Below are 17561 nucleotides of genomic sequence, written 5' to 3' on the forward strand. Positions count from 1 at the left end.
ACTGGATATCATGTCTGTAGTAAAACCTTACCAGAAGAAGGCTAGGAGGGGCCACTACACATGTATTTCTTTAGCAAGAGCCCTTATCTACTCAGCCTATGCACTTTATAACAGCTTGCTTGTCAACCCATGGGTTCACTGTGATCTGGGTGGTGGGAGGCTGTTTTCATAAGATAACAATATGCTTAGCTTTGATAAAGCTGCGTCATCACAAGAACTTGTGGTTGATCCCATCTAACACATCTTCGGACACTATGTTGATCACCGTCAGAAGTAGATAATCAATTCTTGTATTTTTGAAAGTTACTTTACTTGTTCTTAAGCGTAGAACTTTGTTATTCCTCACTATATCTACCTCCACAATGACGATCAGATCGAAGAAACTAACCTGGGGAATTAAACCATTGCTTAGATTTACTCTAGGCCACTGAAGAAATATAAACTCCTTCTCAGGGGTCTCACTGATACTTAGTCCATTCAAACCAATAATAAAGAATTTGGCACAGAAGCTGAAATATAAAAGAACATTTTTATTAAACTCAAATGAGTGTGACTACGTCACACAGAAGCCGTAGCAACTGAATGAGGTAGTCCATAGAATGGTCTTACTTCACGTCTTATATACTCTTTATCCTGCCCCAGGCATGTAAGGGAGTTGTACCAATTACATTCCTAAACAAATGGAAAATCTGGAGGGTCAGCAGGTGAGTAGCCGTTGGGGTTTTAACAGGATATGGGCAAAACATTATAATTACATAGTTCATAAAGGTTAATCTGATTTAGATGGCACTGCAGGGCATGGCATGATTACATGTACAGTATCCCAAACCAAAAGTTAATCATTAGGAATGTCCCAAATTCAATCTCCAAAAGTCGGACAAACCTATAATTGAAAGCATAACCCATGTAATGAAGAAACATAAAAAAAAGAAACAGTAACAGATGATGAACAAGATAAGGCATGTGCAAGGAAACTAAGAGTTAACGATGTCCTGAACATTGATTGGCAATCTCAGACCAAGATCGATCAGGGAAATTGGCTTTGCAAGGTCAGTTTCAGGTGAAGAGGTCAGTTTCTTACAGTTCATTCCAGAGTCAGAAGGAAACCTAGTTAATGTATACATAGACTAAGAAGGCCAGGCCACTTTTTTCGCCAGGCTACCTTCACAGGCCTACGTGAGGGCAACACAAAATGGTGGCACAATATAAAATGGAGTCAGTCTCGAGAATTACAGAACCTCACCACTAGAAGAGCAATAGAGCAAATTACTCCCGCCAGCAGAATGTCATTACTATAACACCCTTCCAACAGGGATCAATATTTTCTCATTTTTGTTTCCCATGCTTTTATGGCATATCTTATTGGTTCAAATTTACCATTTAACCCACCGATAGTCCACTGCAGTGGCATAGTGGGAACAAGCAAAAGCCTTATCGTTTTGAAATCAGCTTCTACTATCGCTGGTAATCTGTTTTCATGTTTTAAAAGTGTCATTTACCTATTTTGTGATTACAGTTAAATATGCGATGTTGTCTTTCCCACTCTTCCCCTTAACTGGCTCTTTTTTTCCATAACATTATTTTCTCTTCTCTGTACTTGAGTCACTTACACGTGTGTAGTTTATTGCGCCCTGGACCTGTTAATTACTTCGGAAAAACAATGGTGGAGGTGCCCTCTCCTCTTCATCTTACAGCCTCTGATTTGCTGATTCGCTCATTCTAGGACATTTTCAGGTACAGTCTAATGCCCTGCCATTAGGTACGTACTTCACTCCAATCCCGCTATTTGACTAGTCCAGAGAGTGAGGTCCTCCAGTCATACATTTGCCCTGATTTTTTCTTACTCTGAGTATATTACAAACCTTCTTATCCCCCCCCCCCCCTCCCCCCGGCATGTTCTGATCACTCCGACAAATTCTTTTCTCTCTGGGCCCTACTGTTTAACCTACACACCAGAATATTTCAAGCCGATCAATAAAAACAGTAAAAGAGAATCAATCATTTCAAGTTGTCCACCTTTCTCGATAGTGTAAAGTCCCCTGTTGGCATTAATTCCGACTACAGTACTATCAATAATGAGGACTGTGTGATGAAATCTTTAGATTCCACTGCTCCTGGAGTCACTTTATGCTGGCCTTCTGCTCCATGGCATTCCTAGCATCCGGCGGCAGCCATGCTGCGGATGCTTGCAAAGCCTTTTACCGCTGTCTGCGAGGCCCTGGCATCAAAGCATTCAGCCATCTTTTTCCCCTCCCTGTGTGAAAGTTACTTCTGCAGTGACATTAATTACTTCCATCATTTTCCCAGATGCCTTCATCTCTCGATAGAAGCCACCAGCTCTAGCTCCTGTCAATGAAGTCGGGATCACCTTTGACCCTGCTCGGTAGTACCCATGCACCTAGAAGCTGATGCGTACGTCCAATCCAATCCAATCATCTTTATTGTTCAGTTAATTAAAAAGTACAATTTGTTATAAAATCAAAATTTAAAAGCATCATTGAATAAAATCTGGCGTTTTGCGTACTGTCCTATGGGAAAGCGACTCTACTGTGGTGTACAGATGTTCCTTTGTCAGCTATGAGCTACCCCCTTTGTCTTGGAAGATGCCAAACAACGGAACGGATGCAGGCCCAGGGCCATGGTTGTTGCTGTTTGGTCATGTTGTGGATTGCCCTGGCCTGCTACTACTATATGGTCCATGTGATTATTCTGTGTTGCATATTCTCCCCTTAGCCAGGAGGTTTATCTCTTTTTGCCACAGCAGCTGCTGTGATGTATATTGGGAGCAGTGAGCAGCCTCTTGGACTCCTTGTGTTGAGAGTGCAGGTCTCTGATAAGTACCACCGCAAGCAAGTCGAGCAGACCTAAGTTCAGCAGACATGCATTGCCGCATTAAGAAAGTGATGGCTCATTTCCTCATCAGACAACTGGCCCATAGATTTGCAGCTGTGTTTGAAGTGGATACTAGCAAAGTAGCCAGAAAGGTAACAAGCATTGGCATAGCCAATAGGTCTCGCCTTTGGGACCTTGTAAGTGTTTAGTTATCCTGCACAAAATCCTTGGTGCCACAACATTAACCGTTGCATGGCTAAACACTTATAAGGTCCCAAAGACAAGACCTATTGGCAATGACAATGCTTGTTTTAGAGTTGCTGGCCTGCACAACCTAGGCGATGTTACATCGGTATGTTCTATGTCGCCAGCGTGTGGAGAAGTGGCATTTGCCCTTCAATCTTGCATATCGTTGCAGTTGTAGAGAGTTGCTTTGTTGTGCAATACACTCAATTGTCACGAGAGCATGGAACATGAACCCAGTGTGGTGGAAGGGCAACGTCCTCATTTATTGGGGAGCGACTTTCAAGAAATACTGGCGCGCAGCCAGGTCTGCCTTCTCCAGAGACTTCCAAATTCCAACCCATGCGTGGGAAGCCCTAAAAACAGATTACAAACTGTTGAATGAGTTATACAATCAATTTGTCCCAGTGAAATAGCTGTGGCTGTTTTCCTTGTATGTTATTCGTGCCCCAATATAATTGTGCTGCCATATGTAACATTATGTGTGGTATTGAGTTATGAAGGTTGTGAGTAATATACTTCTTTCAGCTATTAAGTGCTTGCTGGATATTTAGTTATAGATTTGTATTGGTTGATTTATTGAGTTCTCTGTGTCTAACCCCGAGGGTCAAGTGCTAAAGGGGTGAACCTAGAGCTCATTTTGGGCTCAATAGTAAGGTTAAGCCCTTGCACACACACACGCACATAAGGATGGCAGACAGTAAATGTGAAGATGCAAGCCTGAAAAATGTGTCTATCGATAAGTTGAAGGGATGTGTTGGGATAGAGATAAAAGACTCTTAAGGTGAGCGAGATCATTATCAATTTCATGATGGACAGGAAGGAGAAAGCTGCAAGGAGGCACCCCAGAGGAGGGTGCGGTGGACGCAGGCTCGTAGAGTCCCAAAGTACACGTTTCCCCCATACTGCCCCCCAACAGTGTCCACTCGCTTGTTTTGCAGATATGCCCCGAGACCATCTCATCCTTGTCTAGGGTACCCATGTCCTGTATCCCAGGGATCCCCCCCTTAGGTAGTTTAGGTTTTGGCAAGACCCTGACATGTGAATTAGCACTCCAGAGTCACTGGACAGAGGGGGAGGAGAAGGGCTGGGGAATTTGAGAGAGCAACATTCTGGATGGACCCTCTGGAAGAGGTGTGGTGAAAGCATAGTCGGGACAGTGGGCCTGAGAAGAGAGAAAGCGGAGACAGGAACAGGAGAGTGATGGGGAATCCGAGATGGAGTAATAGCATTTAAAAAGTAAAGTTCGGGTTAGTAACAGAAAAATGAGTTCGCTCTTGGGATAGTCATTCTTCCTCCACGTACAAGGAGACACACCATTAAGATACTAAAGGGAATTATATACATGTATGTGGCAGGCGCTGACATTCTAGGGTGGTTCCACAGTTGTGAGATGGCATGGAAGGCGCAGTGCCTACATGATCAGTCTTAGACTGCGACTCTGAGTCATTTGTCTGTAGAAGGGACTGAATTCACTGGTAGGACGCCTGAGATTGACAATCTGATTTACAAGTGCACGAAGGACTCTGCTATGCTTTGGCCGGAAGCTGGCCCAGTCCTTTAGAGATTCTGTGAGAACGTTGTAGTTTGTTTGTGCGCTGGATCCATTACATGAATACATGAATGAGTGGGCTGTAGGGACGGAGGTGAAGGGTTACCGTTTGTTAAATCAGTTAATATAATAAAACAAACTATAACAGAAACAAATTCCACAATCACAAAGCACTGTCATTTAAGTAGAAACAAGACGTATTGGCTTTGCCAGTGCTTGTTTTTAAATGATATGGGGAGTTTTTGAAAAGCGCTGTGTGAAAGTTAAGCTGTTCAGTGTCTCTGAGGATATGTCTTTACAAGTGATCTACGGGTGTACATTGCAGTAGTGTTGAATGTCGCAGTCTTTAGCGTTGTCTTTACCAGTTTAAAATTTTAAATCATAGAAATAAAAATTCTAGCTGCTATTTCCCGTTCCATTTATTAATTAGGAATCCGAGCTTTTTTTGTTGTTGCATTTTTTCTCCGACTAAAACAAATACAGGCATTGTTAGAAGCAGACAGAGATAGCCAACACTTTACTTTGGCAATCTTGGCTCTTGTTTAAATGGAACTCTTCAGAGCTGTCTTCTTCCAAAACAGTTCGACAAATTACTTTCCCATCAAGAGAGGTGTCACTACTGTGCTGTGGCTTTGGACCGATCCGTATAAGTTTTTTAGTTGATTAGTTTTGGGAACAGTTAAGCCACCCTTGAGTAAGATGGGCGTGAATAGTACATTATTCACCTGATGTAGTATTGAAATTTAAAACGAGCTAAGACATGTAGGAAAAGAAAACAAGCATTGGCATAGCCAATAGGTCTCACCTTTGGGACCTTATAAGTGTTTAGCTATGCAACAGTTGATGTTGTTGCTGTAAGGATATGTGCTGCATAACTAAATACTTATAAGGCCCCAAAGGCGAGACCTATTGGCTATGCCAATGCTTCTTCTGTAATGCTGATGGTACTGGCACTACATGTGTGCCAGAGCTATTTTGCGAGAGAGTTCCCTCAATTACACTGGAGCGTGGCCACATGCAAATGAGGGAATCACTTTGCCTTTGCATCCTGTTACAGACAAGAGAGCAGAGGCAAACAGGCCCTTATGAGGCCCACTGGCCATAAAACATTGGTGAATTGTTACTGCTCTGCCTGAGGTCAGTCCTCTGAAGAGGGGTGGCTAGAGATCCCTCAGAAAACCCCTTGCAGGTGGGTGCAGCCACTCCCTGGACTCGCCTGCAGGGGAATCTACATTTCCTGACAAAAGTGCAGGCCACTGCTGCCTGCACTGTGGAAGACGGAGAGGCTTGTAAGCAGCCTATTATCTTTTACTAAATGCGCTGCCCTCAGGGCAGTTGAGAGTTCAGAGTTGCTCTGGGGAAGTGTATTCATGATAGGTGTGTGTGGCGCAGACAGGGACAGTGAGCTTATTATGCAATTGTGGCCCCGGGTGGGGAACATTTAGAAGGTTTGCAAATATAGTGTGTGGATACATTTTGGTGGCCTCCTCCAAAACCAACCCCTAATCCACATGCATCTACACTGTGTTCAGAGGACCACTGAAGCACAACAGTTAAAAACCCAAAGATCCAAAACGGCTCATTTATACTGCCTTTGGAGAATTAAAATCAACCTCAGAGTTGTTTTAAGCAACATTACTTCTGACTGGTTATGTACGACCGGTGCAGCTGCTTGCTTCCAATGGTCACTGTGCCCTCTACATTCCTACTCACTCACCCTACCACTACTCTCTCAAAAGCGGTTTGTTCTTAACAGCCGGCCACACACATGTTCAGCTTTGTAATAAGAGGGAGACAGGGAGTCAAGAGTCACTATAAAGAGGCAAAGAGACACTCAGGCGTGGCGAGGATGAAATATGAAAGCGGAATAGAGTGTGTAAGTGAACTGAGGAGACAGCAAGTATGAGACGCTTGGATATGGAGAGGAAGGGAGACCCAGAGCATTTGTGTTGGTACACGCTAATGGTACATTTGCTCACTAGTGGAGTTTGCAGGGCAGCATCACGTGCTGCAACTCAAGGAAGCGCACATCACAGTGGTGCTGCACCACCACCTAAATCACACCAATTTCATAGGATGGGCTTGGCACCACGGTGCCAACACATTGAAGAGACACCGACAAAGGAAAATAAATGAACCCTTTCAGGTGCTGCAGCTCACATTTCTGGAAAGCTAGGTATCTCACATCAAATATTATTGCAGCCTCTGGCCCACAGGATAGATTATGCCAGTAAATTCCGCATATCCTTCGCTTTTTCATATGATGGGGGAACAGCAGTTGACGCACCATTTCTTCATACAACAGATTCGTCGTGGGTAGAAAAAATGAAAACTTCCCTCCTGTAGTAGACCGGTACAGGTGCGGCAGCATTACAAGCTTTCCAGATCCCAGGACACAAAAATTGGGCAGCAGCAATGCAAGCTTTGCTTTGGTACAAACATGCATAACATAGCAGTAGCAAAGTAAGCTTCCCTCTCAAGTAAGGTAGCAAAGTGCAATTCCCAGTTCGTCGCAGAATAGATCGAATAGGGCAGATCTGAACAAGGTTTTGTCACTAAAAGCACATGAACAATGAAGGTATGAGTGACATCTAGACTAAAGGCAGATCTCTGGAGTGGGTACTTGACTCATTATGAATATGCAGCGAATGAAAATACGAGCTCTGACACCACTGCCATTTAAGTGATATTACACATCAGTATGGTGAAGAAGCTGCTGCTGTCACTCAGACCTGCTGTTTAGTCGATTCCTTGTTTTCCATACTGTGAAGAAGCCTTTACTTAGCAGGTCACAGTTACTGAGGCTGTAGGTAGGCAGCTCCGAATAACTACGGTCTAGACAGGCACAGAGTTGCCAACCACTTTAACAAGGTTTTGAATGCATGCGCACGAGGCGCTTTACAATCCCACCCTCTGTGTTTAAAAGGCTGAGGGTCACCTCAGATTCGGATGTATCACTATTATTACCTGCAAGGGTACACGCAGCGCTCAATGAAACCATGCCAGACCAGTCCGAAATGCAGAAACAGTCTAACCAGCCTCACTTGCTTTACGAATTTTTATTTTTAATCAGCCGAAGACAAATATTCCTGGAAGGCCCAATGCACTCAGCTATTTTCATTTTCAATTTTATTTTCACTCCATACTGAAACACAGGTGGGTGGAGGAGAGGGAATAACTGTCGGTATGAGCAACCATTTTTAAGTCTCGCCTGACCCAGCGCATGCGCTGGTCTGGCGAGATATTTTGTGAGGGCTCCGAAAAGTGCTACCAGGCCAGCCTAGAGCTACAGTGCATGTGCGCGGGCGAGCGCGTCACGCTTTACCGAGATTACTTTCACTTTCGCGGCCGCTTTGATGTTCTCCGTGAGGCTTCAATAGATTGCAGCAGTTAAAACAAGCATTGGCATAGCCAATAGGTGTCGCTTTTGGGACCTTATAAGTGTTTAGTTATGCAACTGTTGCATGGCTAAACACTTATAAGGTCCAAAAAGCGAGACCTATTGGCTATGCCAATGCTTGTAATTATTTACTCGCCATCTACCTTTGCAGCTGCCTTTTCCTCCTCTGCCTGTCCTCGCCGTCATTCTGTGCCTGTTAGTAGTTCCACTCCTTTCTTCATCTCTTCTCCTACTCGCTGTCGTTGTAGGTTTAAGAACCTAACATGTCTTGTATTTCTTACCTTGTGAATGTCCCAAAAATGTATTTAGAATTGAAAGCACAATGCCAGTAAGCCCTGTCCTCTTTATTATCTCAGTACTCCACTCCAGTCCCACAGTGACTACAGTTTTGTCGGTAGTCCAGTAACCCCAAATGCTGGCTGTCTGCTGTTATTGTATGCATTGAAAGAGACCCCGAATGATCCATCTCCCTGCCCCCTCCAAAACCTTGGATTATCTTCCCTTCTCCTGCATTGCACCGCCCACTAATCCACGCGCTTTCAAAGGCACGAGGGCTCATTGGGAGTCTGGGCTCCAACCCCACGGGCCTCATTATCGGATTGCCGAATTTTGGGCACTCTAGTTGGTCTCTGGCAGCAAATAGTGGCACACTTGCATTCCTTAGGCAGCCAAGCGCCATTCTTGGACTGGGCATAGTTCCACAGTAGTCTAATCCTGCTGGTGCCAGGCACAGCCAGAGTTCATGATTAAAAGCTGCCAAGTCTTTCTGTGTAGTATTATTTTCGGTACGCATGCTTCTGCTCTGCTCTGGTTCGCCGCCATGTTGGATCACATAAAATCTACTGTGCGTTTTGTGCTTACATTTACTCCTATTTCAAACCCTCCCTAACCAGCTGCCCTTGTCAGCGTCTTTCCCAGTGTCAACCGGGAGGGGAAAGTCTTTAGTAGGATTCTTACTGTCTTGTTCTTCGTCCCCTTACCGAAGAGAACCCTAGCTAAAATAGAGGCAACTATAAAACAATGACATCTCTGTGAAGCTGGACATCATTCGGTTACACTTTTCCCTTTTAGGAAGGTTTTAGAAATCCTTCCATTTTGTGGGAACCCAAGACGACGCAACAAATTGTATAATCGTGCTAAATATTTTAGATTTATTTTAACATGCAACGAACGCATCTGGGGCACCTTCTGGCCGCCTCTTTGCGGCAAAAAAAACAGTAACAGAAAAATCGAATTGCCCTGTTATTAAAACTTTTTAATGATTTAGCCCTCGTCACGACATAATAAGCAAACCTTGGCCAGCTCTTCCAGCAAATGTCACTTTAAGCCCTCTTTCTCATAACCAAAACACCCCCAGTGAGCTTTTTCCAAATCTTACACCAATAAGTCGCTGTAAGCCAGGATAGTTATTAAATGGAAATAAAACTCGAACACGAGAAAACCCTGGCGCTGGGCATGAAAGCATGTTTGTTGGGCTGGTGCGGCCTTGAGCTGCATGTAGAGAGGAGACTGCCTTATTTCTTTGAATAGGCCCTTATACATGGTTGGGCAACAGAGCGTTTTAAGTGCAGTGATGGCTGCTAATCTTTCAGAAAGATATCATGTAAACACCCACCATAAACCGCTTCTCAGGGAAGGATCTGGGGTTTTCCTCCAGAGAGAAGTTAAAAAAAGACAATATTGTGCACTTTACACCACAGCTTATGGATAAACTTGCCATAAAGCCATACGTTTTGAAGAGCACTCAAGAAATATGGCAACACATTCACTGTGTGCCAAGCAGTCCTGGTTTCAGGAATACTGGCGGTTCCTTCGCCTCTATGAGGATTTTGACAAACTGGTGGCAAAATGGTACATTTCTTAGCACAGTTTCCCTACAAAAAATATCTAAAACGTCTTAAGAAAATAGACCAACTTTTGTTGTTGCTGGTTAAAGAGACAGTCCTGAGCAGTTGATGAAGAAAACTTCCATCAACAGTTCTTTCCTTCTCTTTCTTCACCCTCTTCTTTCTCCTGTTCCCTTCTTCCCTTTAGCGTTTTTTCTTCCCTCCACTTCTAAGCTCTACAGTCCATCCTTGCTAATCCGTCTCCCGCTCCCTGTCATGTTCCCTCCTTCAACACCTGCTACCTCTCGGTGCTTCGAAGTGTCATTTTGTCGGTATAAGCGCTATTCCTCCCATGAGGGGAGGGGATGTGGCGTAAGGGCCAGAACTGCCATGTCCTTCGCGTTGCTTGTTTTATTCGGTACTGCGTCAGAAGGGCTAACTCCCGGAGCCGTTTCTGGATCTCCGAACTGCAGCCATATTTCAGTAGAAGAGCCCGTGACTGCTTTACCAAGCCGCGTGCAGGATGCAGCGTTGGAAAGGGTCTCTTTCACTGGAGATTTTATGTCACCGGCTCTGCATGTAAGGTGTACCTTCCTCGCTGTGTTAGGTGATAGCACGAAAACACGTTACCACATCTAATGGATGGGCCATGCTTAGAAAAGTAATCATTTACCTGAACACCAGATTTGGATAATTTTGCCCTCCCTCGCTCACTTGATCCCTCGTTTATCTCCCTCCTTCTGTTTCATGTTCCCTCCTGCAACACCTGCTGCCTCTTGGTGCTTCGAAGTGTAATTGTGTCGGTATAAGCGCTATTCCTCCCATGAGGGGAGAGGATGTGGCCTAACGGCCAGAGCTGCCGACTTTACAGCTGGAGAAGCAGGTTCGAGTCGGCGCCCCCTCAACATACTGTGATTCTGGGCAAATCACTTCATGTCCCCGCGCCTACCAACAATGAATATGCACTTGTGTAATATAATTGGTGCTAATGTAAAGCGCTTCAATACATTAGGGACGAGTTCACAATATCTAAAACTACAGAAAACAAGCATTGGTATAGCCAATAGGTCTCGTAGGACCTTATAAGTGTTTAGCCATGCAACAGTTAATGTTGTTGCACCAAGGATATTGTGCTGCATAACTAAATATTGATAAGGTCCCAAAGGCGAGACCTATTGGCTATGCCAATGCTTGTTTTTATTCAAGCTCGGGTGCTGGGCTGTATAAGCGAATGTATTTTTGGAAAACTTGGGCAGATGAGTTACTGTACGAAGAGAAAAGGCAAACGAATCTCGTGATTCTGTTGGACTAGCAGCAAATTGCACGACAATTTTAATGCAACGCACGTGTGCTGCTGAGCTGTTAGCATTTCTTAAACAGGCGGCACTGCGGCCGCAAAAGTGATCGCGATCAAACATCAAAGCGGCCGCGAAAGTGAAAGTAATCGCGATGAAGCGGGGCGCACTGTAGCTCTAGGCTGGCCTGGTAGCACTTTTTGGAGCCCTCTCAATAAGTCTCGCCAGACCAGCGCATGCGCTGGGTCAGGCGAGACCTAAAAAGCACTTGCGTAACGCATCTTACCCTAAAAATCACATGATGAAAAAAGAAAAGTCTGTTTGTGCTCCGAGAATGAAGCATTCGCAGGTCACAGCGGATAAAATAGAGACAGAGTGTAGAAAGTTGTGCATACTTCAAATATTGATAGATTTCTTCACACTGGACCTTTCCACTTTCTGACACATTCTAGACAGTGCAGTATCCAATCATTATATACAATAGACTTCATCTGAAAAAGGGACAGTTTGGGGGGGGATACATTGGTTGGGTTGAAAACGACACTGGGTTTTCTGCATTGGAAGACACTGAGGGCCAGAAGTACGACCCATCCAATTTGCGAATCGCAAATTGTGCCATTTTGCGACTCGCAAATTGGAATTTACAACAGTGTCTCAGACACTGTTTGCGATTTTTAATGGGGTTGCAAATTGCCTGCCTCATTAATATTCATGTGGCAGGTGCAATTTGCGACCCCATTGGGAATGGCTAGCACTCCCAGGGCTGGTGGCCTGCTGGGGTCAGCAGACCACCATGTCTGTGACCGCTTTTTAAATAAAGCAGTTTTTTAATGTAGTCCATTTTCCATAAAGGAAAATGGATGCATTTAAAAAACAGAAAAATGAAACATAATGGTTTCATTTTTTAAGAGTAGGCAGGGATCACTGGGACCACTGTCTGCTCTTAAAAAATATTTTCACTGCCAGTCACAATGGGGAAGGGTGCCCCTGGGGACCCCTTCCCAATTACGAGTGGCTTACCACCCATTTGAAATGGGTGGTAAACTGCGAGTGTTTTGTGGCCGCAAAACAATCTTCATTGAAGTGCAATTCGTATTAGGAAGGAACGCCCTTGGCACGCACCTTCCTAATAGTGAGTCGCAAACGCTATTTTGCGAGTCAATAAAAGGTTACCGACTCGCAAAATAGGGTTTGTAGATAGGACAGACCTATTTTGCGGTTGCAAACGGGCCAGTTTCCCATTTGCACCGGCAAAAAACTTCTGTGGATCTGGCCCTGATATCCAAATTAACCTATAGGGGCACTTAAAGGGTTTCCTATTCTCTAAAGCATACTATCATTGTTTATTGTTGGTAGCTTTACTAATCCTCATTTACAGTGGTGGAGCACGGGTGCCATGGAACTTAATGCAAAAAAGAGTGCAGTGGGCCCCTCACATCCCTGGACCTGGGCACCACTGAACCTACCACTCTAACTTTACTGGTGCCCAAACTCCTCTTTACCTCTCTTCTATGTCCCCTTGTCATCTCCGTCCACCTTTCAACCTCTCTGCTCCTTATCCCTTCCCCTCTTCTCCTTCGATGCCTTTCTCTCTCTTTTTCTTTCCTTGCTTTGATTAAGCCCTCTTACCTTTCCATTTCCTTTCTCTACCAATTCTACAATTTCTGCTCTTCTGTGTCACATTCTTCTTTTCTCCAACATACCCTTAATATTCATGTCCTCTCTACCTCCTTTCTCCCCTTCTCTCACTTCTATATCCTATCTTCCTTTCCTACAAGGAAAGGCTATACTTTCTCAATAGCAACGTCTGTGCTGCCTCCATGAGATAGGAAGCAGCCTGCCTAGGCCTGCCAGTAGAGTAGCATCAAAAGTACAGCAGCTTGCTGCTAGGTATTATATTGTGTACATTGAATGTGTAACTGCTATGAGGAAAGATTTGTGCTATCCAAATAAACGTATGTATACCAGCACTGCGAGAAGTGCCGGCCAGTTCATTACTAGCAGTTTTGCTGGAAATTGCTGGAAGTCTCCATCATAGCAGCCCTGCTAAAAAGTGTCATTACGGTCATCTTAAAGGTAGAGCAGCCATGATGAGAGGTGCTGGTACTGTCACACCGTAAACATGAAACCCCTGCTCAGGTCTGCTGGTCTGCTGTGGTGAGTATTGCTGTTGCTGCCCATTACCAGCAGTGCAGTCTTGCTGAGAACTGCTTGTAATGGAACATTTCCAATACTGCCTGGCAGCTGTGGTCAGATATAGCGGTATCATTGTAGCTGAGGCCTGGCGGGATCCAGAAATGCATGCCAGCCTGTGAGCTGCCTCTTACAGTGACCGATGAGCCTCACTTCCAGTGCTGCCTCTCACCCTCCTTCCCTGGCATGGTGAACATTTGTTAAGTACGTACCACAGAACATGACAATTCATGCATTCCGCACTCTCTTCGGCTCCAGCAGTGCTCACTACAGAAAACCATAAATGTTCCTTATCAGGGTAGGAACTTGACATACATTTTTTTTTTTAAAAAGGATTAGTTAAATGTTTGAGAGGCTTAGTTTTTGAGCTTAGGCAGGTGCAATGAACACTCTAGTCTAGAAGAAGGCTGCAGCCAGGGGCGTAGCTTGGTCAGCAAGATTGGGGGGTGTGGGGGGAGCGGGTGAGCACCCGATTTCCCGACCATCACTCTGGCATTTAATGTTAAAATACATTATATGAAAAGCAGGCTGCATCAGACGGGCTCAAGACACAGTCAGAAGGGAGAGGAATACGGATTAATAGGAGTACTAAATGAGAGAAACACAATGTTTGCAATATAAACATTTTAGGCTTTTCAAAACAGAGACGAGAGAGTGTGTGCGTTTTTGTCAGTGTGTGTATACAAAAATCCCAGGTGAAATCCGATAGACATCTCACCATATCCGATTGAAAGCCCCTGTACCCAATTATTCACCGGAAAATAAATTTCTTAGGGGGGGGGTATACCTCAACCCCTCCCCCACCCCACCCCCCCCTGAAGCTACACCCTGGTTGCAACAGCATCAGAATTTCAGTGTTATTTGTGCTACTATAGTTATCTCATTTTACATTAAAAGTGATTACTGACATACCAACCAGAAATTTATATAGAAATGATTAACAGGTTTTAACACAGAGACTGCAGGACTCGTATACATAATGTATGCAATAAAGCATTGCCTATTGTATGTTCTAATATGTGGTTACATGGCAAAATAACAAAAGTATACAAAAAGTGATGGATGGAATGCTTGAATTAGTCTCAGACACTGGTAATTACTCGGGCCGCATCCCAGTCCATCGTTATTTTGCCACGTCAGTTTGGACCCAGCAATATGCAAATCAATCTCGATCCTGCCCCAATGGGAACAGTCTAGCCCGAACTGCCAGGCCAGGTCCTCCCGTGACCGTAACACAGGAGCTGGATCTGCGGCTTGGGGTTTGTATCATGCGGTTCGTGGTCATGGTCCTGGAATTGGACAGACAGAAGGCAATGGTCACCATGACTTAGGGTCAGGATCATGAATCTGGTATTGGGTGGACCAGAGGCAATGGCCACCATGGCCTTTTAACTGGGGGCCATCATCATGTTTGTGCCATTGGGAAAACTGAGGGCAATGGGCATCATGGGCACCATAGGTCATGGGCATGACAAGATAAGGGGCTTTTAGGGGACATCATTGGTTACCTCAATCTTCTGGGTTCAAAATATTTGTAGACTTTGGCATTGAACTCTTCGGTATATTGAGAGCTTTCTGTGCTTTTTCCATGGAGAACATTGCAATTGTTGAAGACTGATGAACACCTTGAAAAGCAGTACTGGTGGCCAATCCCCTTGTGTTATTCAATTGAAAGTGATCCGGGGGCAATAATGCGTCACACTTCTGTGGTACGACTCTCTCATTCAGTGCTCCAGCCACTAATCCTAGCATTTTCCTATGCAGCTTTATCACAGGGACAGTTGTAAAATAGGTCTGGTTAGGAATCTTTGATCTTAAACATGGGGTAGCCATAAATGGTAGGAAGCCCTCTCTTTCCGCCAAAGAAAATGAGATGAGGCCACACTCCTGGAAGCTTGTCTGTTAAGGTTTTTCAAATGGTGTCTTCATTTAAGCACAAACAAAGTTTTGGATTGGAGATTTTTCCAAGTCGTTTTCTTTTTTTTCTCTTGGTGGTACAGTCCATTAACATTTCTTCTCTGTCCTTCCTGTTTAGGGTCTGTGTAGTGGTGCCACCAACGTCCCTAGGGAAGAGAGAGACACCCAGGTAAGATACTGTACTTTTTAGGGGTATTATGTTTAGGTATAACTACTATCATCTTCCTCTTTTATTCTTTGCTTACCACCGTGAAATAGGGTGACTACTTCTCTAGAGGTATCCAATGCACCACATTCAAGAAAGGTATTTGTTTGTGAATTGATTTTTAACACTCACCAGAGCATACGCCCGACTAATAAGGAGCAGGAAAAACCAAAAGGGAAAGACAAATAGAGATACAAATTGCCAACCTCTAATATACTTACTCAGCAATTCTGTTGGATATCCTACTTCAGTCAGGTGCCTCTTAATTTGCCTCTTTTATAAGTTGGGTTGCCTGTTTCCTTGGACATCAATTCACCAAAATGCATGGGGTAGCAGAAAGGACATCAAATGCCCTTCAACTCCGTGATGACATCACCAGAAGTGACATCACTCATCTCATCCTCCTTTATATCACAGGGAGTGCTGTCACATGACCCAGCACCTGTATACACTCAAGTAAAATAAATCACTAGTGCAAGATCAGTAAAATCACTAGGAATATATGAAAGCTCCTAAAAGTGAATTTTAGTTGGCAACCATATATCAACTAGTGGTATGCCAGAATAGGCTTCTTATTCAGCCATCATATGCATAACTACAGCAATTCTATACATAAGTATCGCTATATATATATATATATTCACTTTAAAAACCATAGGTTTCACACACGTTATAGTTAGGAATTAGCATTTAAAAACCTTGCAAATTCACTTAAGAAACCATAGGTTTCACACAGGTTATAGTTAGGTGGACATTTCACTCGTAAAAAACCAATGAAATTCCCCCGTTATAGTTAGTTCAGATAACTATAACTCGCGCGCCCGCAATTTACTGTTCATGACGTCACATATTACATCACTCATGACATGGTCAGTGGCATCACTCATGACATCACTGATGACATAATCCTTGTGATAGAGTGGCGGTCGCGCGAGTTATAGTTATCTGAACTAACTATAACGGGGAAATGTAATTGGTTTTTTACTAGTGAAATGTCCACCTAACTATAACCTGTGTGAAACCTATGGTTTTTTAAGTGAATTTGCAAGGTTTTTAAATGCTAATTCCTAACTATAACGTGTGTGAAACCTATGGTTTTTTAAGTGAATTTGTACGGTTTTTTAAATGCTAAGTTATGTATTTATTAATATATATATATTTTTTAAAGGTTTTTCACCGTGCGCGCACAGTGCGCGCGTATAGATATTCAGACCCTCCAGCTTTTCGCGATTTCGCGATTCGCAAAATAATCGCGAAATCGGCAGTGGAGCGCGATTACCGCGATTTTGACCTTTTTGGCCGCGAAAACGGTTTTCGGCAGGCATAAAAAAAATGATTGCATCTTATTGGCTGTACGCGCATACGTCACTACGTGGCGCCGTACAGCAGTAAATACCTGCCTGCATATTACTGCGGCCGGCATTAGGGATTACAGAAATAAAAAGTACAGTCTTGAGTGGGCCCTGCCCATTGACACTGTTGTACACCTTAAGAGGCTGCATTCTCAGCTGCGCATGCCTCTCTCTTTTAACCGTCACCGTGACAGCATCTCTCCCCTTTATTAGGCGCCTTCCCACTTCTCTTGCTGTCCCTTCGCTCTAGCCCCCTCCTTCCCTTTCCAGTTCCCGTTTGCCCGTGGCAGGAGGGGTCAGGGGAGGGGACAGAGGAATGGAGGGTGTAAACAATTCTGTAGGGCTGGCAAGGTCCATCGTTTCGACTTTGTTTTACATGGAGGTTTGCACATCATAAATGTACTTCAGTGTTGATTCCAAACACAAAATAGATTCTGTAGTTTGTCAAACTTTAATCATCTTCATAAAAATAAAAAACCCTTGAAGCCAAAACGTTTCTTCTTTTGGATATATAACCCAGCAACTTCTCCAGGCTGGTAAAGAACACAAACATAACTCAATAAAACTCTTGCAGATTAATTAAAAAATATTTGCTTCACCCTGATAGAAAGCAACTCTTGCCAATTCAAGAAAGACCAACCTGACTTTACAGGGCCAAGGGGATGCTTTAAAATTAGTACAGAGAGACCAACAAATGATGACATTATGAGTAAAGTCAGTTTGTTGAAAATTATACACATGACAGC

This window comes from Triturus cristatus, chromosome 1_2 (assembly GCF_964204655.1).
Source record: "Triturus cristatus chromosome 1_2, aTriCri1.1, whole genome shotgun sequence".
In the NCBI taxonomy this organism is placed as follows: domain Eukaryota; kingdom Metazoa; phylum Chordata; class Amphibia; order Caudata; family Salamandridae; genus Triturus; species Triturus cristatus.